Raw genomic sequence first — 27,198 nt, 5'->3', positions numbered from 1 at the left:
TTCAAATGCCTTTCAGCTTTCCATGGAGCCCTGAATTGAGAGCAGTTGCTTAGCTTTCACATATGCAGATGCACTTATTAAAAACTTAATTCTTGTTGACCTCTATTAAGTGTTGGATTTGTGATTCACTGCAGAGAGTTCTGTTCTGCAGAAAGACGTGGACGGGAAGTCATATTCTTCCTCCAACGGTGGCAGGGAGTCTTCAGTTATATCACGTGAGGAAGTGAAAGTAAGTCGCTGCTGTGAGAGTGAGAAGGATGCTGCTTGCAACCCAGCTGAACCACTCCCTCCCACTCCCCCCCACCCCACCCCCGCCTGGGAAATGCAGCGACAATTTAATTGAACAATTGGTTTAGCAACTGGTGGAGTTTTACATTTTTTGAACAAGACCATCAATTACCATAAAAACAGAACACACTGTGTTTCTCACATTTGAAGCAATACATAGCAATTAGGGGATGGTATCTATTGTGTGCAGAGCTCAAAGGAAAGATGAAACCTAAATTCTGACGGACTCTATGGGAATCGAGCTCATTTTCTTGCAAGGATCCTTTGAGGAAAACTGATTAGTTTTCTGCTTTCCTGGGCCTTTAGAGAATTTGAGTGTTGCCTTTGACCCTGATACCCTCTTGCCCAGTTCCCTTTATTCCACACTTATTTTTGGCTAGCCTCTGTGATATCCTGCAGAGACAGCTACCCAAAGCTACAGGTGCGATGTTGCCTGCAGAGCCGGTGTGATGTGGAGGTGGGTGAGCAGATTACATAGCAGGTGATGCTCTGAGACCAATGACAATGGAAATCCCAACGTTTCCAAGTTGCCTGGGGGAGTCAGCGCTTTCTCACCTGTAGCTGGCAGCTCAGCTAACATTCAGCATGTAATTCACCAATCAGATAAAATATATGTCAAATGTACATAATTATTAAGAGTAAAATGAAGGAGGCTGAGCGTACAACTAACCTCAAAAAGAGTCCTGTTGAACTTTTTATGATGGATGGAGCCCCGTCAGGCTGTTATGAGACAACCAGATGTTTCACTCTCCGTTACCATCACTGATGACAAAATTGAATCTTACCTGATGAACCATCATGTTCAAACTCACATAATGATAGCCAACATTTATTGAATGCTTATTATACAGTTGGCACTGTCTACATGTTTTACAAGTGTTAATTTGTTTACTTCTATACCAAACCTGAGAGAGAGAGATGCTGTTATTATCCTCATTTCACAAATGAGGAGCTGAGTTAGAGAGGTAAAATTACATACCTGAAGCCAAGCCACCAGTGAGCAGAGGAGCTCGGATCTGAACCCGTGCAGCCAGCTCCAGGGGTTTACGTACTCCTGCTGCACTACAGTTACCTCCCAGCCGATAGCCATCCCTTTTGCTAACTGTTTTGCCTGAAATGATTTACTCATGTTGTCCTAGCGCTGAGCTCAACGAAGCACCAGGGTTGTGGGGGGTAATCCTTCTGCGTGTTCGTCATGCTTTTCTGCAGCTTTTGCATGCACTCTTAAGGCTGGGTGTCTGCTCACCACGAGAGCCAAAGCGAGAGGGTGAGGATGGTTCATAGGACCTCATTTCCATTACTGGAAAACACAGCTCACACGTTTGCTCAATGAGAGTTGGGAGGGTCAACTTTATCTTTGTATAGATCTCCTAATTCCCAGACTGAACAGTCAAGTGAGAACACTTCTGCTCAGTTCCTGCCATTTAATGGGAAGAGGCTGAAATCACCAAAGGGTGCAGCGTGAGATAAGACAGGCATGTGAGCCAAATGACGACTTCTGATGGGCTTGTGTGGAGAAAAGAGTGCGAGTGGATGAGAGTGAGTAGGGGGCTAATAAAATTCCAGAAATTTGAGTTTTAAGAGAGAATTTAAGACTCTTTCCCCCCCACCCCACTTCCAGCTCCAAACTGAGTGAAGGATGGAAGCAAGAGAAAGATGCCAAGAGCCACCCTTGCATTAGACAGGCATCCTCACCAGTCACTGGACCAGCAGGGCAGTAGCTGGCCTCATCTGCATGTGTAGGGTCCTTACCATGCTCCCAGGAGAGCAGCCCCAAGCACACCTGTCTGTGGCCAGCCTGGCTCCAAACAAGAACCCCGAATGGGTTGAGTAGAGTACGCCCAGTTGTTCATTTCTCCAAAGTCGTCAGTGACACAGTTCACTTCTCCAGGGTGTGGGGTGGGATGGGGTCGGTGAGGAGCAGGGTGAGCGGCCAGCACTGTTGGTGTGGTTAATGTTCTTCTCAGTGGGCACAAAAGAGGATGAGAAGTGGGAAATAAGAGGCTGTCTTTGCTAACCCCAGGCCAAGTTTTGGTGACACATGCGATGAAATAGGGACATGTCGGCAGGTAGAATAAGACGATAGCACATGAATGAATGTCTGAGGAACAGACATTGGGGAGGGGACAGAACAGCCAGACCTTTTGATGTCCTCCGCAGGGAGGCCCAGCAGTGGCCCTCAGTGTTACAGAAAAAGCTATGAGAATAGATAGGCAGGTGCAATGGTCCAAAACTATTGCTTTGCTAGAGGAAAGTAATATCACATTTTTTCCTCCTTTCCAATTGTTGAAAATTGTGGAGGTTGAAGAGGAAGACTTAAAAGTAAGATGGTGTACCAAATATCCAGTGGAGGATAAGCCACAAAAAAAATTCCTGTGGGTTATTTTTTTTAATTTTTAAAATTAATTTATTTTGGTTGCGTTGGGTCTTGGTTGCGGCACATGGGATCGTTGTTGAGGTGCGCAGCTTCTGTCTAGCTGTGGTGTGCAGGCTCTAGAGAGCCTAGGCTCTGTAGTTTTGCAGCACGTGGGCTCTCTAGTTGTGGTGCACAGGCTCCAGGGCATGTGAGCTCTGTAGCTGTGGCTCGAGAGCTCACACACCCGCGTCCCCTGCATTGGAAGGTGGATTCTTTACCACTGGACCACCAGGGAAGTTCTTAATACACCGGCCTGGTAATGGTGATCCAACTTAGATCCTGAGGAAGATGCCCCGAGAAGATACTTGAATTCTTCCATCTTGCGTGTGAGGTAGAGGATGGACACAGACTGGTCACCTGGGGAATTTGAGGTTCCTTGTGAAAATATTGCCTGAGCTTTGTAATTGTTATTTCTAAATTCTTGTTGCATTTATTTTCCAAAAACTCTGTAGTGAGGTTGCCTGTAGCCTTTCCCAGGGGTGCTGCAGAAGAGCTCGTGGTGAGAATTGACATATTCCACAAAGCCAGTTGTCTGGAGAATGCAGGTAAATTGAAATTGACACAGTTCCTTACGATTATGCTATTCACATGCTATTTTGTTGGTTACACGGAGAAGGGCTTAGAACTACTGTGGTGACACCGTGAGGTGAAGGGAGGACTGTTGTAGCTTAACCTTTCTGTGCCTCAGTTTCCTGTTTGCAAAATAAATGGTACAATTTTTTTTTTCTAAAGAGAAATAAAGCAATTATCTTCAGGTGTCTGATGTTGCTTGGAAGAAGGGAAATACAGGAGGTTTCCATAGGGTAGCATCTGAAAGACTTTATAAATTCTAAATGTTAATTTTAAAAGCATTTGGCTTTAAACATTTCTTTGGGGGGGTGACTGTTTCTTTTTGGGTGTTGTATCTTGCTTGCTGTAGATGTGACTTCTTTCTTAGGCCCTCCTTTTTGGCCTCCTATAAGGATATCAATAACTATCTTCCTCCTCCTCATCTTTCTTGCAAACAATGCCCTCATCCCCCACCCCTGCCTGCAAAAGCACACATGACAAAGTGGTTAGCGATTCCCCTGTGAGCTATGCTGGTCCCCATTCCTTTGGAGTGTGAAGAGTAATTTTTAGAGGGAGCTTGTCTACAATTTCATCTCTTGCTTCTGGTTTGTATTTGTGGGATAGAAATGCACCCCCTTGCCTTTCTCCTCACCCTCTTCCCTCTAGTAGGTGGGAATATTGTCTGCTGCAAGAAAGGAAGCCCCATGATGCAGTGTTCTTGCTCACAGCGCAAAAGCTGCCAAAATAGGAAATGGAGCAGAGGCGGGGGTAGCCGGGCAGGTGTGGTCCCCGGCATGTGAGGGGGTCCACTGTAGCCATCCAGCCTGGTCCTGAGACGTGCAACTCTCCAGCTGAGAGACCAGGCATTTGAGTTACGTTAGCCCTTAGGTTTGTACAGGTGATATGTTCTTAGTATCATTTTGATCATCAATAATAACAGTAATAAAATATTTATGGGGTTTACAAAACATTTTTTCTTACTTTATTGGAGCCTCTCAATGACTCTAGGATATATTTCTCATTGTTTTAGGGGTGGGAGAAAATAATTGAGATTCAAAGAAATTAAATAGTCCAAAACCATATAGGCCAGTGAGTGAGGAAACCAGGACTGGAATTCAGATTTTCGGATTCCAAACTCGGCCTTTTTTTCTGTGAAAATCCCCCTCTCCCTTACCGTGATGATTTTAAGTAAACTGAGGTTCTAGGTCATGTTCAGTTTCTGAGAATGGATAATGGATATGTTTCGAGCATATATGATGTGCCCAGCACTTTGTGGTTTACCTGAATTATTTCACGGAGTCCCCACACCAACCCTGCGAGTTACGCACCGTCATGGTCCCTGTTTTACAGACAAGGAGGAATAACCTGACCATAGTCGCAAGGCCTGTAAATGGCAGAGCTGGGATTTGGACCTGGGGCTTGAGCTCCAAAGCTCAAGCTCTTAACTCCAGCGTTATGTTGCCTCCCTGAGATCTGGTTTAATCTTGATGACATTGAGAGTGGCCTTTGAAGCCAGTAAGTGAGAAATTGGAGGGCGGAGTCCCATAGGTGCCTGGAAAACACAGTAATGGATCCTTGAAGGGCGGGCAGGGCTCTCACGCACGTGTAACCGGATCTGCTGAGGCAGGAAAGTACCCGATGCACTGTCCTGGGGTGCAGCCCAGGGGCTTGGAAAGACTTCTGGCTTTTACCATTGGTCCTTTTAAAGGCAATTAGAAGACAGAAGGGCTGCGTAGGAGACGATAAATTCATGCACTGATTTTAAAATGTCCAAGGACAAGCTGCCATGTCTGAAAGTAGACAAAACGGAATCCAACCCCTCTGATCAGCTCCTTTGTCTCATGAAGTTGTAATGCTAGAGAAAACGACACTTGGTATTTTTTCTTTTCCTTTTTCTTTTTAGGATTTAAAAACTTAAAGTATTCTCTCAGATTATATCTGGTGTATGTGTGATTTTTAAAAAGCGAAGTTGCTTCTTTTACTCCAAATTTAGTCTCATTATTATAGCAACAAAAAGCTCCAGCAGCAAGATATTTTTTGCTGTCTCTTAGCAATGACATTGCTTTGGGAGATTTTCTAGGGAGCTTCGAATACAGCGCACCTGGGAAAAAACATAATTTGCTGCTTTGTTCACCTACCTGAAAAATACTGAGAAAGGGCAAATTCCACATGCAGTCTGGCCCTTGCCCTCGTGGGTTCCTGACATTCGTGTATCGTGATGCACCTGTTTGATCAAAATCGGTGCTACAGTTATGTTTTGGAGTGCCAAACAAGGCGGGAGAAGCCTTTGGCCTTAGAACATGAAATACAAATCTCTGTATATAGGGTGACTATGTGATTTATTGTGCAAGCTAGGATGCTTTTGAGACTAAAAGAGGGCACCATGCCTAGTTATTCCAGGACAACAGCCTAGATTGCAACTGTCCCAGAAAAATGGGACATATGTTCACCCAGCTTTCCTGAGTCATGCTTTGCAAGGAAGAGGTTTCTATGAGCTGAATGCCATGTGTGATCAATTATTCTCCTCCCACCCCCGCTCCCTTCACACACACACACACACACACACACACACACACACACACACACACACACACACACACACACACACACACGAGCCACTCAGTTATCTAGGGATCATCTAGATATAGAGATACCATTCACTGTTTTACTACTCTGACATCCTCTCCAGGCTGTCCTGGCTTTTCCTTCTTTGACACACAATGCAGAGGACTAGCCATCCCCCTGAGTGTGCTGCCTGCAGAGCCGGAGCCAGTGGGCAGCACAGCTGTACCAGCTCAGGGAAGTCAGAAGTCACGGGCTCAGCCCTGACCCTGCGCCTTTCCCGATGTGACAGCTTAGAAAATTTATTTTTCTTCTCTGAACCTCAGTTTTCCATTCTGTGGTATGGGAATATACTAATCCCCATTCAATCTATCTTTTGGGTTTGTCGTGAGCATCAGTGAGCAGAAGGGCATGATAAATAGTTCATGTTATACAAGTGCTGCTTATTCATTAAGTATTGCTTTGACGATTAACTAGCTGGGGAATTGGGCATGTTATTTCACCTCTCTGAGCCTCCCTTTTCCTGACTGTAGAAAGAGGAGAATCCTATCTGCTTTTCCAAAGAGGGATGAACTATATAGGCATGATTTAGCTTCTCCTTAAGTTGGGCTGTTGCTGTAGCTTTGTAACTGGTGATAAATGGATTCTTTTTTCTCAGCACGGTTGTCAAGAGGAGGAGGTCTTGCTGTCTTAAATGTCCCCACTTCAGGCAAAGGAACTCCCGTAAGCCATTAGGACCGCGTCATCGGCTCCAAGGCGGGAGGGCAGATGCTGACTGGTGCAGAAGACGGAGTGACAGGAGGATTCAGGGGACAGGCTCAGGAGTGGCAGACGGCGCGCCTGCCAAGAAGCAGCACAGGGAGCGCCTCCCCGCACACTGCTAAAAATACTGCCGGGAACGTCATGTCTCTGGTCCTAGTTTAGAAATCAGAGACAGCTCCACCATATTCATGTTTGGATCCCAGTCAGGCTTCTGGTTTGAGTTTTAAATTTCAAGAGAGATTTTTCTGGGGAGAGCGAAAATAATCTGTGTAGAGTTTGAGAATTGAAATTGGAAAATACTGTTAAAGAAGATACATGGTGGGCATTATTTACGTAATTACTAGTGATTTTTTAAGAAAGGCTTTATTAGAGATAATCAAGACGTCTTAGTGACAAAATCCTTTCAGGTGTGTGCTTGCCTATGCATATCAGTGATTATACAGATATAGAATTTTCTTTTTACTTAAGATAGACTTATGAAAGGATATTTTCCTTTCTCTTCCTTTTCTTAATTTTCCCTTCCCTTCTTTTTCTTCCTTCCTCTTATGGAACCTTCCTTCTACCCCTTTCCTTCCCCTCTCCTTCCTTTCTCTCTCAGTGACTGTTTCACAGGAAGATAGAAGCCCTCTCTGTCCAGGTATAATGGGTTTGTGTATCTCTGATGGATTCTGTCTTTGCTTCAGTGTTTTACTTTATCTTTTTTTTTCATTCATTTTCCTTCACAAACATTTACCAAGTAGCTCTTTGTGCACAACACTGTATTGGGCCCTAGGAGAGCGCTGGGGAAAACACAGAGATGTGTAGCACATGATGCTTCTCTGGGAGCATCCTACAATGTAGTTGGAGAGACATTAAGTTTAAATCAAAACAGCAAGGAGATGCATACAGGCGGTGCGGGAGTATCGAGTGTGGAAGCAAGTCGCTATACAAAAACCAACTTGCCAAAATAATTTTCAATATGCTGAAAGGCCTATTCATTGAAAATCAATTTGCTATTAGCCCTGAGCTGCCGAGTATTCCTTGGCAGAAATAATTTGCTCTGAGGTTCGACAAGAACAACCGTGGTGTTAGGAGAGGGTCCCCTTTGAAGTTCAGACCCAGGGATATAGCTATGGTTGGTCCTCTTGAACCTGGCCACGGGGAGAGCATTTTGTACACAAAGCTGCAGTAATCGGAAGCTTGGTTTGCTTAAATAACAGAGACTGTGTTTTCCTCTCACTCCTGGTTCTAGCAGGAAACAGATGGCACCTGCAAACTTGGAAACGTGAAGATAATCTAGCAAAGGGACCTTTTTCAAGGCGTGGGCAAGATTAGGGAAACCAACAAGGACTAGTGTGGTGACCTGGGGGGAGCTGGGCACCATGGCACTGAAAGCTGGGAAGGGGAGCTATATGGACAAGGCCATCCAACTGGAGAAGGGGTCTGTGGTAGTCACTTCCTACCTCTCACCTTTAACAGGTGCCTCTCATTGGCTAAACCCAACTGTGAACTGAGGAAAAGGATTTCCAGGCACAAGGAAGGGGGAGAGTGGATCTAGAGGGCACTTGGCATGTCAGGTTACAGTTCAGCAACGTGGCATCAAAGTACCGTTTTGTTCAGTCCAGGAAGAAGACAATTGTCATTTCAGACTTAAAGCTCAGGGTCCCTCCAGAAGTTCCCCAGTGGTACCAACTTTAATAATCAAGACTTGAAATGCAAAACAGGGTGTCTGATAAAATTAGTTTTAGCAAGAGAAATTTTCAATAATTCACTCTGTAGGTGGCTACAGCGAACAATTTAGGAGTAGATCTTTTTCAGAAAAGAGTCCTTTGAATGAAATTCTCTAGTATGCTTAATGCAAGGCCTTTCTGAAGGGCGTAACAGAATCTTTCGTTTGGCTTAACAAGGCAGCTCTGTCAGAGCTTTTGGAGTCTGGTGGACCCGTTTGCTTTAGGTGCCCTGGACTCCTCACAAAGGCCCACAGGGTTTTGGGAGAAAGGCTGGGGCACGTGTGGCCCCATGGCCTGGTTTGATTCAGGCTCTGGAGAACAGTGCCTTAGCATGTGAGTCTGAAGCAAGAGAGAGGTTATAAAGCAAGGCTGTAGGAAGCCTCTTCAGACAGAGCGTCCCTGCAGCGGGAAACCGTTGTGGGCACCGGACTGTGCAGGACCAGTGTCCAACAGTGACACTCTGTGGCGGGCAGGAGCATGGGACCCGCAGAGACTGCATTTCTCACTGTCTAGACTCACTCCCTTCGGGTTAAGAAAATCCCTGGATTCTTGGGACTCTCAGAGAAGAGGGAGTTCCTGGGTGGAAAACAGATAGATGGGGCTTTGAGGGGTTAATTAGAATAATAAGTGAGATGTGGTTTCATTTGTATCTGAAGTTGATGGAGCAGGTCATGCTGCGAGAGGATATTTCAATGAACAGAGGTCTATTCATTGCTGACTAGATGTTCTAAGTCTCTTTTTTAGGCAGAGGCGGGAGCAGTGGTTAAAGTGGGAGGAAGAGAGAACAAGAATACTTTGCACTATTTATATTTTCTCCATGTTCGTGGTTTTTAATCCCAGCATAGCCACAGCTTCAACTCAGAAGGTACAGAGATGAAAGCAAGGACAAAATACCATCTTGGGGTAATTTGCGGATATAAAAGGTAGCCAAATAAATTTGGGACTTTAAAAAAAATTCCTGAAAATGTTACTGTATTTCCTTCTAATCTCAGACTTGTACAGCTACTCTAAGCCCTAGAAAGAAGATTTGAAGAAAGGTGTTAGATCTGAGGTGTGTTTAAGAGAGGGTATCGCACCTGTAACTTGTTTATTGAGCCCTGTGAACTGGGCAGGGTGCGGTTGTCTTTTCCTTCAGTCACTGCCCCAGCTGTGCAGTTTTGGACTCTGCTTCTCCCAGTACAGAACCCGTAAAAACATCTTGGGCAGACTTGATAGCTTCCCAGTTATTTTCAGTTATTTAAACTCAGGACAGCCTAATCTAATTTAAAGCTGTGTCTTACTGTCGATTTGAACCTCTGCCCACCCCATCCAGGCTTTGGTCCAGGGGACTTGGAGAAGGGGAAGGGGTGGGTCTACCTTTCCATTCTTCCTTTGAATCCGGTACTGTGGAGGGGTATCTGTGCCTGTGTGCACACGTGCGTGTGCACGGGTGTGTGAGTGAGCCACGGGTCTGTTTCCAGGGCCTTCCTTTCCCCCTGCTCTGTTCCAGTCTCTAGCTACTCCCATATAGTGGGGAGGAAAAAGAGAGTGATGGTTGGGCTCACCTTCCACAGGAGGAGCCTGTGTGAGGAGAGAGGCTGTCCTGCTCTTACTCTGGCTCAGTTGCCTCCCTGTGCTGCTGGTGGCTTCCGTCAGCTAGGGTGGTCTCTGCCAAGTTCAGTTGCATCCCAACCCCCTCCAGCGCTGAGGGGCCAGCTATGCCTCTCTTTGGTCCCTGACAGTGGTCCACAATCCTAAGCATCTTTCCAGGTGGGACATCCCTTCATCCATGTCCTTGGGCACACTCCATGGCTTCTGTTCTCTCTCTTCCTCACCTTCTGAAGGCTGCAGGGATCCGGGGTGGGGTGGAGGGCCCCTCATCTTTTTTTCCAGGCCCACCAAGTTCACTGTGATTCCATCTCATCCTGTTGTTGCTGGTAACACCTCCAAACCTTTCAGCGTCAGAAATTTCTGGATGGAAGCTGACTTGGCTAAGTTTGGGTGTGTTTCCAAATGCTGAGGACTTCATATGAAGCTCTTCCCCCAATTTATCAGGTTCTGTTTCCCTCTGATGGAAGCAGTAAGTGGTCCTGCTGCTTGTTCAGCTCCACTAATGCCCGCCCCGAGAACGAAAAATCCCTTTCCCTTCTCACAGGCACCTGCAACTTTGCTGGTCATTTCCCAGGGCCCCCTACCCTTGTCTTGTGAATCCCGGGGGTTGGGAGGCAAGAGAGCAGCTTGAGATGAGGAGACTCTTTCCTCAGGCTTCAGAAATGTCAGGGCACATTGGAAGGTGTCTGTGAGACTGAGGAACTGAACCTCTTTGGAAATGAATCATATCGGGGAGGAGAGATTCAAGCAGGCCACAGTCCGTGGTCAGGTGCTGAAGAGAAGGGAAGACCTTAATTCCTGGGTGGGGGTGGGGGAGCTATTTGAATAACAAAGGAAGAGCTGTTTCTACACAAACTCTCTTTGAAATAACGGGAGTACAAGGCAGCATTGTTTTGAGAGCTGGGCAACAGAATAACAAATTGGGAGAGGCATCCACACCTGGGCGCCCTCGGCACCTGCAGGGTGACTGGGGTGTCAGAGCTTTGGCATCTGGGGGGCTCCTGCACACCAGTGGGCTCTCCAGTTGTGGCGTTGGCCCCCAGCGCAATTGATTTCTTCCACAGCAGCAGGAGGAGCAGGGAGAGGGGGAGAAGGCTTCACCAGAGGCAAAGAGGGGCATCCAAAGCTTTGGAAGCAATGGGAAATGACGTCCTTGGCTCGGGTACCAATGCCCTTGCCTCAGGTAGGGGCAGAAGTAGCATCCAGTGTCAGCCACGTTGGTTTCTAGCACAACACTGTGGCTTTGGTACGCAGGGGAGGATGTACGGATGTCCGTCCTCTGTCCTTCTGAGGCTTAGCTGAGACCCCTGTAATAAAAGAGAGATTAACAAGAGAAAGCTACACAGAAGTTTGTTGACCTGTATACTTCATGTATGCGAGGGATATATGTGAGGGAAAATGAGTAACTTGTGAGGTGGCTTAGAATTCAGGATTCAGTAGCATCTTGAAAATTTTTTAAACTGTATTATTTTATTTTTTACTTTAAAAAAAGTTTTTGTTTTTAATTTTTGGCTGCGTTGGGTCTTCGTTGCTGTGCATGGACTTATCGTCGTGGCTTCTCTTGTTGTGGAACACGGGCTCTAGGTGCGCAGGCTTCAGTAGTGGCAGCACACGGGCTCAGTAGTTGTGGCGCACGGGCTTAGTGGCACATGTGGGATCTTCCTGGACCAGGGATCAAACTCATGTCCCCTGCACTGGTAGGCGGATTCTCAATGACTGCACCACCAGGGAAGTCCCTATTTTTTTCTTCCCGTTTTATTGAGATATAATTGACATACAACACAGTAGAAGTTTAAGGGGTGCAGCATAGCGATTTGACATACACATATCGTGAAATGGTTACCGTAGTATCAACACCATCTTAATGGCGGAGGGAGAGGAGGGATGAGGTCTCTTAGGGGAGAGAAAATGATTTTTAGGAAAGATGCACAGAAGGATACATGGGTGGTATGACGGTGTGTGACAAGTTTGAGTGTGGTGTCAACTTCTAATCTCCTCCCCTGAGATAAAGGTCGGTGCTCCCTGGTTGGTGAAACTCCTGGGGAGAGGATTTATGACATTCGAGTTCCTCTTAGAGGATCTGTCTTTTAGGCAGATAAAGGGAATTCAGAGAAAGCTTTCCCTTGCATTTGCTGGTTTTCAATTGCCTACAGTGCAAAATAATCGATCTATAAAGACAGCATATTTTGGGGTGGCGTGTCCTGAACTCCTACAGTCATACCTTGGGTGGCATATTCTGCTGTCCTTCAGGTCCATCCCCTTGGCATTGATGCCAGGCCAGCGGGCACAACGTGGAGGGACCCTCTCGTGTCTGAGTGGGATTCACAGCTCAAAAGCAGAGGGCACCACTGCTGCCTGAGCAGGGGAGGGGAGTGATGGCTGTGAGGAGTTGTTCTTGATTCCTCCAAAACACAGACATTGTTACAGGAAAGAGGAAAGCTTTGCAGGGAACTGGAGTTTCCAAAATACAGAATGGGGTTAAGAGGGTCCCGTCTATAGGTAACGGTGATTGACAGTGGAGTTACCTGCACATGGGAAGAGAATAGGTATTTATATATATACCTATCTGTCTATGCTTGTAGTTTATCAGGAGAACAGGAGAGGGAATAAGACAGACAAAAAAGTTTCTGAAAGGAGAAGTCCTGGGGATTTCAATCACTAGCCCAGTGGGCAAGGAAATAACGGAGTGACAACTATGGGTAGAAATTCAACATCCAAAACATTTTCTGAGGTGGTAGCAGCTGTTCCTAGGTGAACCCACGGGCAATGTTTCACTGAGGTTTACTTTCTTTAGGCAGGAAATCCATAACCAAACCTCTTTTTCACTTGGCTTTGTGCAATTGGCTCGGTAAATGTTAACAACCAAAACAAAGCAACAAATCCAGACTTCATAGCTTCTCTGAATTGCTGCCGAGAGAGCAGCTACCAGAGTTCTCAGCCTGGAGTTTCTTTTGGCCCTCAGTGAAAAACCAGGATTGATCTGCACGAAACAAAAAAAAGAACAAGAAGAATTGAAAACTCTTATACACACCATCACATCGTATCTGAGGAATTTGGGAGGAATGATATGAGGCCAATGATGAGGAAGGAGGCCCTCACCCACTTGGTGAGGGGAGTGAAAAAACATGCACATTTCAGGTAGCTTGGAATCCTGAGGGGAGGAATAGACACCGAGAGGTGATGAAAACATCCTTCCCAAATACATTTTCTTTAGAAATACTGGGAAAATATGGTAGATATTTTAAAAATGAAGCCTAAACAGGAATAAATGAAATAGGAAGGAAACACTGGTTTCACGCTGTTGAGTGAAAAAAATGCACAACCTAAAAATGGAGAATTATGCTTTATTCGGAGGATATACTGAGGACTTTGGCCCAGAAGACAGTCTCTCAGGTAGCTCTGAGGGACTGTTCCAAAGAGGTAAGGGAGGAGCCAGGATATATAGGAGTCTTTGCAACCAGGTAGTTGTAACATCAAAAGATTTCTGGTAATTAAAGAAAAAACAGATGTCTCAAGTTAAGGTATTTGGTGCTTTTCTGTGTGTGGGAAAATGCAAGCGTCTGGGCTCACTGAAATCATTCCTTTGATGCGCACCTCAGCTATCTTGGGCCAGTATCCTGGTTTTGGTTTTGTTTTTTGTTTTGTGTGTTTGCTTTGTTTTTCTATCCTGAATCCTTTCAGGGTGCACAGCTGGGGTGGCTGCAGTGGATGATGGCTTGATGGTCCACTATCCTTTGTGTTCTGTCCTGAAAACACATAGGAGTTGTTCACTGGTCTGGGCTGACAGGAGGATAGAAAAAGAGATTTGAAGATTAATTTCAAATTTAAAGTTCCCCTACCTTGGTAATAATATCAAAAAGGATGGTAGCCATCATCACAAAGTCTGGAAACAACAAATGTTGGAGAGGGTGTGGAGAAAAGGGAACTCTCCTGCACTGTTGGTGGGACTGTAAGTTGGTACAGCCACTATGGAAAACAATTTGGAGGTTCCTTAAAAAACTACAAATAGAACTACCATATGATCCAGTAATCCCACTCCTGGGCATATACCCAAAGAAAACCATAATCCCAAAAGAAACTTGTACCATAATGTTTATTGCAGCACTCTTTACAATAGCCAGGACATGGAAGCAACCTAAATGCCCATCAACAAATGAATGGATACAGAAGATGTGACATATATATACAATGGAATATTACTCAGCTATAAAAAGGGATGAGATGGAGCTATATGTAATGAGGTGGATAGAACTACAATCTGTCATACAGAGTGAAGTAAGTCAGAAAGAGAAGGACAAATATTGTATGCTAACTCACATATACGGAATCTAAAAATGGTACTGATGAACTCAGTGACAAGAACAAGGACGCAGATACAGAGAATGGACTGGAGAACTCGAGGTATGGGAGGGGGCGGGGGGTGAAGGGGAAACTGAGAAGAAGCAAGAGAGTAGCACAGACATATATATACTACCAACTGTAAAATAGTCAGTGGGAAGTTGTTGTATAACAAAGGGAGCCCAACTCAAGGATGGAAGATGCCTTAGAGGACTGGGGCAGGGAGAGTGGGGGGGACTCGAGGGGGGGGGCGTCAAGGAAGGGAGGGAATATGGGGATATGTGTATAAAAAACAGTTGATTGAACCTGGTGTACCCCCAAAAATAAAAAAAAATAAAAAATAAAAAAAAAAATAAAAAAAAAAAAGGATGGTAACAGGCATACTAGAAGCGTACGTGGGTTAAGAAAAAATATTTTATTAAAAAATACATATTTTCTATATCCTTTCCTGGTTATAAGGGTCTTAGAACTATTTTAGAGAAGCCCGGAGTTGGCACTGTTCACTGTACTCCTTTGAGGTAATTTTCCTGCTTGTCTCACTGCAGCCTGTGAGCCTCTGCCCTCTGATTTCCACGTGAGCTCAGTCATAAAGTCGAGACAGTAGCCTAACGCCTGCATCGCAGCTAGAGTACTGTTTCCTCTTCACCTTCAACGAGTGCCAGACCTGGGGCGCCCATTCCTGCACGCTCTCCCCTCATCCTACCAGCAGCAGCATCTCAGCTGTGTTGTGTCCACTCTACTTTTTGCTCACACTGGTCCTTTCTGTTTCTTGCTGCTGGATTAATCTCCACCCTCAGCATCAGTTCCCTCCTCTGTTTATAAACCTAGAATGCCTCCTTTCCCTGGGGGAAACTCAAGCTCCTCAAGTCAAGAGTATAAAGTCCCCTAAGGCCCCTTGGGTAATTTAAAGTCCCACAAAATCCCTTTTCAACCCCATCTGTCACTATTTCCCTTCACACATATTTAGCCCTGGCTCAGACCCAACTATCTCTATGCTACGCTGGCTTGAAACTTTTCCTAACTGTTGCCCCCATAGAAGAAAATGTCACTTCTTTGGAATTCTCACAGCACCTTCCTTGTGTCTCTCTTCTATGGCATTTACCACATTTTAGGTTGTTTTATAATTTATAAGGAATGGGTTTTTTTTTTTAAATCTCCACTAAACCGTATACTGAGTGTTGTCTGTACATCTGTCTGTCATCTTTGTACACAGCTCATTCATGCCTTGGACAGTGTATCTCCTCAATAAATATTTTAAATTGATGAATTCTGCTAGGTTCAGCTGGGATTATTAGTATCACTGGTCCAACTGTGGTAGAATGAAATCTCGGGTTGGTCTCAAACATAATTTAGTTTTCAGAGCTTTTATAGAGCAGGCCAAATGTGGGACCAGCCTTCAGCTTTTAGGACACTAACGATTATGCACCTAATTCCAATGTGATGGGGGTGGGGGTCTTCCCATACATCCAGGCAACTCTCTGACCCCAGCTGGCTGTCCTACAGTTCAACTCAGTCCTGACACTGTATACCTGGAGATAGCATCAGATCCCACAGGTTAAGGGCTCGGTCCCAAAAGAGACACCCCCCCACCCGCCCCCTCCCCACACCTGCCACTTCAGACAGCAGTCACAAGTCCAGGTTGTCCCTTGTGCTTCTGACCTACAGGCTATCCATTGGAGGTTTCCATGACCCCCACTTTAGGTTCAGTTAATTTTCTAGAGCGGCTCAGTGAACTCAGAGAAGCACCTTTCTTACTAGATTACTGGTGTATTATAAAGGGATATAACTGAGGAACAGCCAGATGGAAGATTTGCACAGGGCAGGGCATGGGGAAAGGGCATGGAGCTTTCCCTGAGCTCTCTCTGAGCCCACCACTTTCTCCATATCTCCGCATGTTCGCCAACCCAGAAGAACCCCATCCTTTTAGTTTTTTATGGAGGCTTCGTTACATAGGCATGGTTGATTAAATCACTGGCGTTGGTGATTTAAGCCCAATCTCTAGCCTCTTTCCTCTCCCTGAAGGTCAGTGGGATGGGACTGAAAGGTCCAACCCTGGAATCACGTGGTTGGCTCCACTCGCAATGCCCAGTCTTAGGGGGCTTTCCAAAAGTTACCTCATTGACATAACAAAAGACCAGTTCCAAGGGTTTCAGGATTTCTGTGCCAGAAACGGGGATGAAGACCAAATATACATTTTTTTTTTTTACTATGAATCACAATATCACAGACATCCATGAAGGACAGGACTCAGGTTTTTCTTGTCCAAGCCCCAGTTCAGAAGGGAGCGCCAATGACGTGGGGCTCTGTGATGGCTCCTGTCTCCCACCCCTTTGGACGTGACGCGGCTTTCCTGAGAGTGTTGCTGATTGCACACGTGACACCCGTATCTGTGTCTTTCCTTTAAGTGACTTTGCTACCCTGTTGGTCTGGGAATGGGACAGAAGAGTCAGGAGGAGGGGTGAACAGAACAATTGGTAGAGTGGTCAATCAGATCTCTCAGATGAAATTAGAAGGGGTGGGAGACAAGCCCCAAACAGCAGAGACCAAGTCATTCTCTTCCATCGAGGAGCGAAGGTCACCACCTCTGGGGTGTCCGATGACTTGTGACTGATGTGCTGGAAGCCTCGGGGTGCTGGGCTCACGGCAGCCCTGCTCCCCTCTCTGTTGCTTGGCACCTTCTCGACATTTCCAGGTCCTGCTGGAAAAATCAATCAATAATCAGATATTGATCAAGCACTCACTTAATGCAAGGCACTGGACCAGATATTTTAGAGAAATCAAAAGAAGTTTAAGTTACAGGCTCAGCCTTTAGGAGTTTGTAATCTAATTGGGAGAGGAGGCATGTTTCAGGTTAAAACAGGCCTAGGAAATTGTCAGCGATATAAAATAACATCAAGCCCATAACGTAGTCATAAGGGGGATCCTAGCTAGAAAATACTGGTGGTTTAGAGGATCAAATTCACGCATGTAAAGAAACACTATAAACATTGATTTAGCCGCTCTTCTTCAAGACGTGGTCCAATTCCCAGAAGTTTTTAAGCTTCCCCCAAAGCACAATAAATAGCAAATCTTACTGCAAGTCAAAATATCTTTGATGTTAACTCATACTCTGGTATCTCTAGCCATCTGGCTTATTTAGGGCCTCTTTCCTAGAGTCAATAAAATTGTAATGAAACCTAAAGGATAGAAAGTAGCATGTCCCTGGAGTTATTCAAAATTGTCTTACTTGGGTGAAAATTTGAGACATAAAATACTGAAACTATTTTAGTTTCCAGATGAACAGGCATCCGTCTCCGCATGTTGCAAATTAAACTCGGAACATTCACTTGCTTCTGGCCAGAAAAAGATCCACAAACGACTATTAATAGATGTAATAGTCTGGTGTGAAGGCCATCCACCAAGAGATACTAACTCTCCAGCAGGAAGGTCTGAGGCGTCCAGTTGATGACCGAAATTAGAAAGATTCTTTGAATTTAAAATGACTGGTACTTACGAAAGAGTCATAAAATCTATAAAAAGCTATCATTCATGTATCTTCATCAACAAACCAGGAAGCAGCCACCGCAGCCTGAGTTCTAAACTTGGAAGCCCTAGGGTTTGCAGTGTGACTCTGGCCAGGCCACCTTCCCAGTATCCCAGATCCTTGTCTGTGAAATAACTGGTCTTTTATTCTCTACCTCATAAGAACATCCAGAACCAAGAGATGAGACAAAGAATGTGTTCTAATTATTGGTGAGCCTAATTCTGACATATCTAAGAGGAACCATAAATGGTTACACATGCAGAGGGAATTTGCAGACCTCTGTCCTTTAGGAGTTAGGCATCCCAATTGTGGATTGTGATTGTCTAATCCTACAGTTTCACTATGCTGCCCTTTTTTTTTTTTTTTTTTTTGTCTGTTTCCCACAGTACAATTTAGAACATGGCCTTCAACGGAGGCATGTTTCTTTCTCCTGCAGATGGCTGTTCTGGCATCTGTCCTTCCAGGTCATCCCCAACCGTGACCGCCACTCCCTCTATCCCACTGACTTCACTTTCTTGCCTCTCTCCCTGGCTCTTCTTCCTCTTCCTGCCACCCCCCCCCCCCCGGCCAGCTGAGTGATCCCCCGGGAAAAAGAATCATCTGGGCTCCCCAGCCACCCTGATTGACAGCCCAGTGCTTCTAGCTTAGCTGGCCCTTCTTGAGATCTCCATGGAGCCACTCAGCTTCAGTGATGTCTCAGGGAGCCTCCCTCTGGTAGCTGCACTAGCCAGACCCCTTTTGGTGCAGTTGAAAAAAAAATGCAATAATTCAGAGGGAATTTTTATTAAAAAAAATAATAGAGGATAAGATTTTAAAAGTAGTTGAATTTCTGGATTCTGGATTTTGATCCTGACTTAACCATAGATCTGCTTAACCACCATTTCTGGGTACCTCTTCTTGCATCCTTCTCCTCTGTGCAGCCCAGCCTGGCTGGGATGCTAGTTAAAGCCACCCGGCGTTTTGCTCCTATGGATTCCGGGTGACCCTGTTGCTGGGTCTAGGGAGATTTAACTGTTCTTGTTTTTCTTTGTTTGTTTCTAAAGATGGATTTTTAAAAATATTTATTTTATTTATTTAGTTGCACTGGGTCTTAGTTATGGCTCACAGGCTCCATTGTTGTGGCTCACAGGCTCCTGAGGTGCAGTATGCATGTGGGATCTAGTTCCCTAACCAGGGATTGAACCCGGGCCCCCTGCCTTGGGAGCATGGAGTGTCAACCACTGCGCCACCAGGAAAGTCCCTGTTTTGTTTTGTTTAGTAGACTCTGGTCTGTGGCTATCAAGAGCTCTACAAGTTCTTATTCAAAACAAAATAGACAAACACAACCTAACACTTTTTCTTGATCACCTACTTTAATTTAGGCACTTGCTACATGGTGTGTGGCATACAAAGAAAAGCAAGATAATATCTAGAGTCGCTCAGAGCTTAGTGAGAAAGAGGGACAAAAACCCATAGAGTCGCACCGGAATGGGGCAAAAGCTTTGGCAGACATTTGACTTCTTTTTTGATACCCTACCTCCAGACCTCCTCTATATTCTTGAGGATCATTTGACTGTTTCTAAATTTTATTTTTATTTATTTTTTTGGCTGCGTCGGGTCTTAGTTGTGGCAGACGGGATCTTTCATTGCGGTGCGCAGGCAGGCTCTTCATTGTGGCGTGCAGGCTTCTCTCTAGAATCTTTCACTGTGGCGCGCAGGCTCCAGAGCACGTGGGCTCTGTAGTTTGTGGTACAGAGGCTCTCTAGTTGAGGCGCGCAGGCTCAGTAGTTGTAGTGCTGCAGGCTTAGTTGTCCCGCGGCATGTGGGATCTTAGTTCCTTGACCAGGGATCGAGTTGGCATCCCCTGCATTGGAAGGCAGATTCGTTACCACTGGACCACTAGGGAAGTCCCGAGAAATGTTTTTAAGGTGGTAATCTTGGCACAGAATCCAGAAACTGCATTTAGTTTCAGCCCATTTACCAATATTCTCTTGCATTGCAGGCACTCAAATTTTCCAGCATGTATTTATTTTCCTCTTCAGTTATTCAGAGTTTTATTTTTTGTGTTTTTGGTGTTTTTCATTTTTGCTTGAAATCAATCGATAGAGAAATTAGTAATGAGGAGTGTGTGCAGACAGCAGACCCTCAGATGAGAAAAACTAAAGTTGGGAGTAGGGCAGTGAAAATTCCATCCGTATTAAGTCACGGGATGCTGACATCCCTTGGTATGAAGTGACAAATACTCATTGAATTATTGTCCATTGTCACCTGAAATGAAGTACTCATTGAAGGCAAGATTTGGGGAATCCCATTACTATGGACACAGAACAGTATCAAGTCATGAGAACTCAAGAGTAGTGGGTGGAATGGTTTCTTCTAATAGCACTAGAAAACTAAAGAAAGAATAATAAGCCCCAATTATAAACCCTCAGCTGAAGATTGCACCCCCTGAACTTGAAAGGACCTCACTAAAAAAAAATCTCTTACCAAGTGAAACTAAATGGTTGAGGTCGCCCAAAACCAAATTCAAAGTTTAAGTTGCTGAATTACATTCGTTGAAACTACAGCTTTGTCGAGTCTCTTTGACAAGTGGCTTTCAAATGTTTTTGGCCACAGCTTTTACAAAAAATATATTTTATATCACTATCCAGCATGCACACACAGAAACACCCCCCCCCCAGTGCAACTGAAACAAAGGTGTCATGGAACAATATTTACCTTTATTGTATGCAAAGCATTCTGCTATTTTTATTCTATTCTGTTTAAAAAATTCTGCTTGCAAACCAACTCAACTGAAAAACATCGTACTGCAGGAGGAATTAGAATGAGGAAGTGGAGGAGGATCTGAGGGACGCGGGAGGTAGCTGGAATCCCAGACCCCCGTGAGCCTCCCTCCTCAGTAAAAGCACCCAGTACCTGTGTTGTGTGGGAAGGGGACAGCCCCCTGTTGACATCTGCAGTTCCCTCCCAATGTGAAGCCATTCCTCTCCATTGTCACCTGAAACGAAGCACTCATTGAAGGCAAGATTTGGGGAATCCCATTGCTACGGACACAGAACAGTGGGAGTCAGCCCTCAGCCGTTTACCACCCTCCACCGCCTCCTCCCCACCTGTCCTTGTCGCTAAACCCGTAACCAGCGTCAGACCTGAGCACACTCCAGGAGGCTGACAACAAAGTTAAGCCAGGAAGGGGTGGCGTCCATAACAAAGAATGGTAGGATTTTGTTAACGCCTATCATCAAACGCCTGGAGAATATATGTGGAAATGAAGTCTGACGGGATGCTTCCCAACCCGGGGGGAAGAAATCCAAATTAAAATCAGACAGAGCTTATTGATGATGCTGGGTTTACCAGAGATTCTGGAATGAGCATGCTAGTTTCAGCAGCTGAGAATCATTTGAATTTTTAGCTTGATTAGTTGAACACAAATCTGGTTTCAGTAGCAGCTCCCAGCAAATGAAACTGATTAGCTAAAAGTCTTTTGTAAGCCGGTAGTGGAAGGAATTCGAGGAGCGAGGAACCCTGGAGTGAATTTGTCCTGTGTAATCTGCCAACCACCGGGCTAATTAAGCCCCCTCAGGAAGGCACAGAGGGCCTTCCCTTTGCAATACCTTGAGAAATAACACGGCTAATGGGAGACCTGGATCTCTGAGAAGTTCTTTAGGGGCTGTTCTCTGAAGGCCAGAATTGCTAATGGAGATGTTGTCATTGAAATGGGATCACTGGTTTCAATGGTAAGATGAGGGGGTTGAAGGGGCCTGTCCAAATGCAAACTGAGCTTTTGGAGTTTACCTGCTACAGGGTGGGTGGGGGCAGGGCAGCATATTCCTTTCATAATGAAAGCTAAGTTGCTGCCTTGGCGCCCCTATCATTAAAAAGAGAGACAACAAGGGGCTTCCTAGGTGGCGCAGTGGTTAAGAATCTGCCTACCAATGTGGAGGTCATGGGTTTGATCCCAGCTCCAGGAAGATCCCACATGCCGCAGAGCAGCTAAGCTCGTGTGCCAAAAAAAAAAAAAAAAAAAAGAGAGACAACAGCTGATATTGATTGAATATTTACTCGCTGAATCCTCATAACACTATGAGGTAGGACTCGCATCTTCTCCATTTTACAGGTGAGCAAAGTGAATCGCAGAGGTTAAGAACTCTGCCCAGGATCTTACAGCTGCTAAGTTGTGGAGCTAGGGCGCTATCCCAGGGCAGTGTGTTTCCAGAGGCCGTGCTATACTACGGGAATATGCGATTTTGCAGGCAACATATGCCTGGAGGTAAATTTGCCATGAAGCTATTGCAGCTTAAAGCTTTAAGACCCTCTTCTGCATGGGCCCCATCTGAGGCACTGGGAGGGCCCTAGGGATGTACTTACATGGTCATATGCTGTAAAATTTGCAAAAGCAAATATTTTAACTGCAGTTCGTTGCGACTTCTGTCTTTTTACTCTGGCTTCTGGATCTCTTGTCCCCTTGAGTCAGGTGACTTTGGAGGGGCTGTGTGCACGCTTGGGATCTGGCTAAGGGGAATTTGAGTCGGGGATTCACGTAGATTAGTTTAATGGAATATATTTGTGTGGTTTACAGCCGCTCTGCTGACATACCTATGTCAACTGAAAAAAAAAAAAAAAAGCACAACCTAGAAGTTGAGAGTTACATTTTATCCGGCAGACATTCTGAGGGCTTCAAGGCCGGGAGACGGGACTCTGAGATCACTCTGACGAACTGCTCCGAAGAGGCGAGGGGGGAGCCGGGATATACAGGAGTTTTTGCCACAAAGACCAGGTAGTCGGAACATCAAAAGATTCCTGTTAAAGAAAACCAGGTATCTCACGTTAAGGAATTTAGAGCTTTTCTATGCACTGTATGGGAAGACGTAAGAGTCCCGGCTCACTGAAATCATTCCTTTGGTGGCATCTCAGCCATCTGGGGCCAGTATCCTGTGCTTTCTCATCATGAGTCTCCCCAGGGTGCACCATCGGGGGGGTGGGGGGGGGTGGGGTCGGGGGGTGTCTGCAGCGGCTGACTGCTAGTGGCTGACTGTAGATGGCGGGCATCCTGTTCCATCCTGAGTTCCCTCAGGGCTCACCTTTGGGGAGGCTGTCATGTGATGGCTTGATGGCTGCAACATCCATGGTTTACTGATATGGCCGGCAGTATTTTTCATTCACACCTAGTGTGGTGAAACTGACACCACTGTCCTGGTTTTAAGCCATAGGGCCAGAGGTTCTACCCACCTATGACTGTGCACTGTGGACCCTGGTCCAGAAAGTACATGGGATGTAGAGGGAAACAGGGTTTAAAGTAGAGCCAGATAGGGAGCCAGAACCTGGTCTGTGGAAAATTCTTCAATCATCAGATATATATAATTAGAAGTAGAGGGTTCAGTTTTCATAGATATTTGGTAGAAAATGAAAAGTTCGCTTTGGTCTGGCATATACTTGATAACTCAACATATATAATTATAAATGTGCCCTACATCTTTTTCTTTTTGAAGAAGAAACAACATGAGTTTATCAGAATTCCTATGCTTGTCAGCCATGATTTGAGAAGTCTGTGTGTGAAGACATTGTTTTGTTTTTTAATAAATTTATATATGTATGTATGTATTTATTTATTGGCTGCGTTGGGTCTTCCTTGCTGGATGCAGGCTTTCTCTAGTTGCGCAGAGCAGGGGCTTCTCTTCGTTGCAGTTTGCAGGCTTTTCATTGGGGTGACTTCTCGTTGCGGAGTATGGGCTCTAGGTGCGTGGGCTTCAGTAGTTGTGGCTCGTGGGCTCTAGAGAGCAGGGTCAGTAGTTGTGATGCATGGGCTTAGTTGCTTAGCGGCATATGGGATCTTCTCAGACCAGGGCTTGAACTTGTCGTCCCCTGCATTGGCAGGTGGATTCTTAACCACTGCACCACCAGGGAAGTCCCAAGACATTATGTTTAATGCAGAACGTCTGCCTGAGACAAGCAGGTGAAGAAGATTTATCTACCAGCCTTCACCTCTATCCCCATTCTTATTAGTCAAGGGTTGCCCCACAGGCTGTAACTTACTCAAAGTTTCCAGGGTTGGGTGTGAAGCAGATGGTTGAACAAGTCCCTGCAGGAGACCCAACAGAGGCAGAGAAGCCTGGACAGAAAGCAAGTGATACACAATGGCCATGCCCGCTGGTGACTCACAGAAGCACAGGGTATGACGTGGAGGCCAACAGGTGTCCCACATACTGGCCCACAAACTCAAAAGATTATACAAGATCAATCCCTGCACAAAGCAATTGAAAGGGCCCCAGATCTCACCGTGCAATTAAGAAACTTGATAAAAGGTTTTCCTAAATTTAACAACAATCCTGAAAATTAAACCAAATTTCTTTTTCTAAATTATCAATAATTAAAAAAAATTTGACCCATGATGCAAAAGAAATAATGAATTCTTTCCCTTTTTTGTATAGAAAATATTAGTCATAGAAGAACGTGTAGCCAAAAACCTTGGGAAAATATTATAGAGATGCGTTAGGCAATAATTAATAAAATATGTTTTTTTTTAATTTTGTGATATTTGTGGTATTTCTCAGCTTTCTAAAAACTGCAGTTTGTTTAGTGTTCATACCTAATATTATATTTGTAATTTTGTAGTATTTTTTCATATAGAGGCTTCTTCCAAGGTTTCTAAGTGCAGGCCCCACAAAATCTGGATCTGCCTCTGTATAGGTCACACTTGGGTGCACTGAAAGCCTGCCAGCTTTGGGTGTGGCCAGGACAGGAGAGGGCTCTCTGGCTGGACCAGCGGGAGCACAAACATGGGAACACACAGCAGTGCTCACGGCTCAGCGTATCCAGGGCTGTGTCTTAGAGGAAGTTGCGCCATTGATTAATTAAGAATTTGTAATGCAGCGTCTGAGATTCTATCAACAGCACAAACTCTATCTTTTGTGGACCGGCTGAGAATCTACCCAGCATTTTCAATATTGTTTTTTATGAGCAAATGTACTCTAAGCCTCCCCGAAATTGCTTACAGACCTAGCTTTGAACTATAGGCTTTGTCCATGACGCGTGTGCGTTCACACACACACACACACACACACACACACACAGACTCGTTGTGCTTTGCTTTTTACTTTGTGTATAAACACATCTTTTCACTTCAAGTGTGCGTTTCTAAAGGGAGAGCCTCTTAGCAGAGTGTAAGGTGCAGAGTAAGGCCTCAGCTGATAACTTTGTAATTGATAATTTGCTGAATCAAAATGTAGGCACTAACTCTCAGATTCCCGCAGATCCATGATGCAGCTTCTTTTATTTTCCTCATTAATTTTGAGTTTCTTTTTTGCTTAGTTTGATTTTAACTTGTTGGCAGTCAACTTCACAGAGAAAAGTATCCCACAGTGAAGAATTATGAAAACATGGTCAAATTGTTGCATTTTTCTTTAATTGCATACCCTTTGGAATGAAGGCTTAACTGGAAAATTTGTCAGACAACTAAGCACACTCACCTGTGAAGCATCTCCTTTCTTGGACTTACAGGGATTGAAATTTCATTTTTTGAAATTAGTAGAGTGCACCATTTTCTAAAGGGCCCATTTCTACAGTACAAGGGAAATAAAATATCTTTTGACTGCAATATGAATAGAATTAAATATTTGTGGCTCAATTAATAAATGTGTTTTTAGATGCTTAATAATGTGTTTCATTTTTCAAGGCATTTCTTGTAGAGAGGTATAACTGATATGCATGGTAATCACTGGAAACCTCTTAAAGTCTAGCTCCTTTCTGAATAGATTTCAGCAATAAAGGGAGCCCTGTGGATTTAGGGGCTCTTTTGGCAGGGTCTATGTGGTAACGGGAACTTCTTTTAAGAATTCAGTTATGTAGATATAACTTTTGTTTAATAGGACAGTCTGCATGATGTAGATCAGGAATCAGCACAATTTTTCTATAAAGGGCTACATAGTAGATATTTTAGGCTTTGGGGTCCACCCATGGTCTCTATTCCTCTCCATCCCCCTGCTCTCCAGATGCACCCCCCCCTTTTTTTCCTCATTAAAAATGTACAAATCACTCTTAGCAACAAGGTGATACAAAAATAGTCTGAAGAATGAATTTGACTGGTGGGTCATCGTTTTTCGACCCCTGATAGAGATTATTACATTTAGTCAGGGTAGGCTGGGCTGTGCTACAGTAACAGCCCTATAACTCGAAAATCTCAGTGGCTTAACACATTGAATATTTATTTCACACTTACTGGGTCAGGTGGCTCTCCATTTTATAGCTGTTAGATCTTCACCAGCCATCCTCAGAGTTTCCCTCAGAACAGGGCTGGCACTGGGAGGCAAGTGAAGTCCCATGGGGCACAAAAGTTAAGAAACACTTACCCTCAGGCTCTTGTGGATCTGTCTTGGAAGCGAAAAGGAGACCTGGAGGATCACATTAAACAAAATTTAAAAGACTTTATCTTTTAGAACAGTTTTAGATTTACAGAAAAATTGAGAAGATGGTACAGAGAGGTCCCATATACCCTGTACCCAGTGTCCCCTATTATCAAAATCTTACGTGAGTCTGGTACATTTATTACAATGAATGAATGTCGATATATTATCATCACTAAAGTCTATACTCTATTCAGATTTCCTTAGTTTTTACCTAATATCCTTTTTTAAAAAAAGATTTATTATTTATTATTATTTTTTTAATTTTTATTAATTATTTTTTAATTTATTATTTATTTATTTAATTTATTTATTTAATTTTTTGCTGAGTTGGGTCTTCCTTGCTGTGTGTGGGCTTTCTAGTTGTGGCGAGCGAGGGCTACCAGTTTCTCAGTGTGGTGGCTTCTCTTGTTGTGGCACACAGGCTTCAGGAGCATGGGCTTCAGTAATTGCAGCATATGGGCTCAGTAGTTGTGGCTTGTGGGCTCTAGAGCGCAGGCTCAATAGTTGTGGCGCAGGGGCTTAGTTGCTCCACAGCATGTGGGATCTTCCCGGACCAGGGATCAAACCTGTGTACCCTGCATTGGCAGGCGGATTCTTAACCACTGCGCTACCAGGGAAGCCCCAGCTAATATCCTTTTAAAAAAATTCCAGGATCCCACATGATGTTTCGTTTTCACATTTCCTTAGTCTCCCCTGGGTTGTAACAACTTCTTAGGCTTTCCTTGTTTTTGATGACCTTGATAATAATTTTGAGGAGTACTGACCATGTATTTTGTAAAATGCCCACGTGTTGGAATTTGGTGTGTTTCTTATGGTTGGACTGGGTTTTTGTGTTTTGCACAGGAAGACTACAGAGGTGAAATGCCATTTTTATCACATCGTATCGAGGGTACATACACTCAACATGATTTATCGCTGTTGATGTTGACCTTGATCACTTAGCTGAGGTAGCATTTGTCAGGTGTCTCCACTATAAAGTTACTCTTTTTCCCCCTTTTCATGCTGTACTCTGGAAAGAGTCGTGATGCACAGCCCACGCCTAAGTAGTGGGGAATTATGCTCCTCCTCCTTGGGGGCGGAGTA

The sequence above is a fragment of the Hippopotamus amphibius genome, chromosome 5 (genome assembly GCF_030028045.1).
Source record: "Hippopotamus amphibius kiboko isolate mHipAmp2 chromosome 5, mHipAmp2.hap2, whole genome shotgun sequence".
NCBI lineage: Eukaryota > Metazoa > Chordata > Mammalia > Artiodactyla > Hippopotamidae > Hippopotamus > Hippopotamus amphibius.
Note: the sequence above shows the minus strand (reverse complement) of the source record.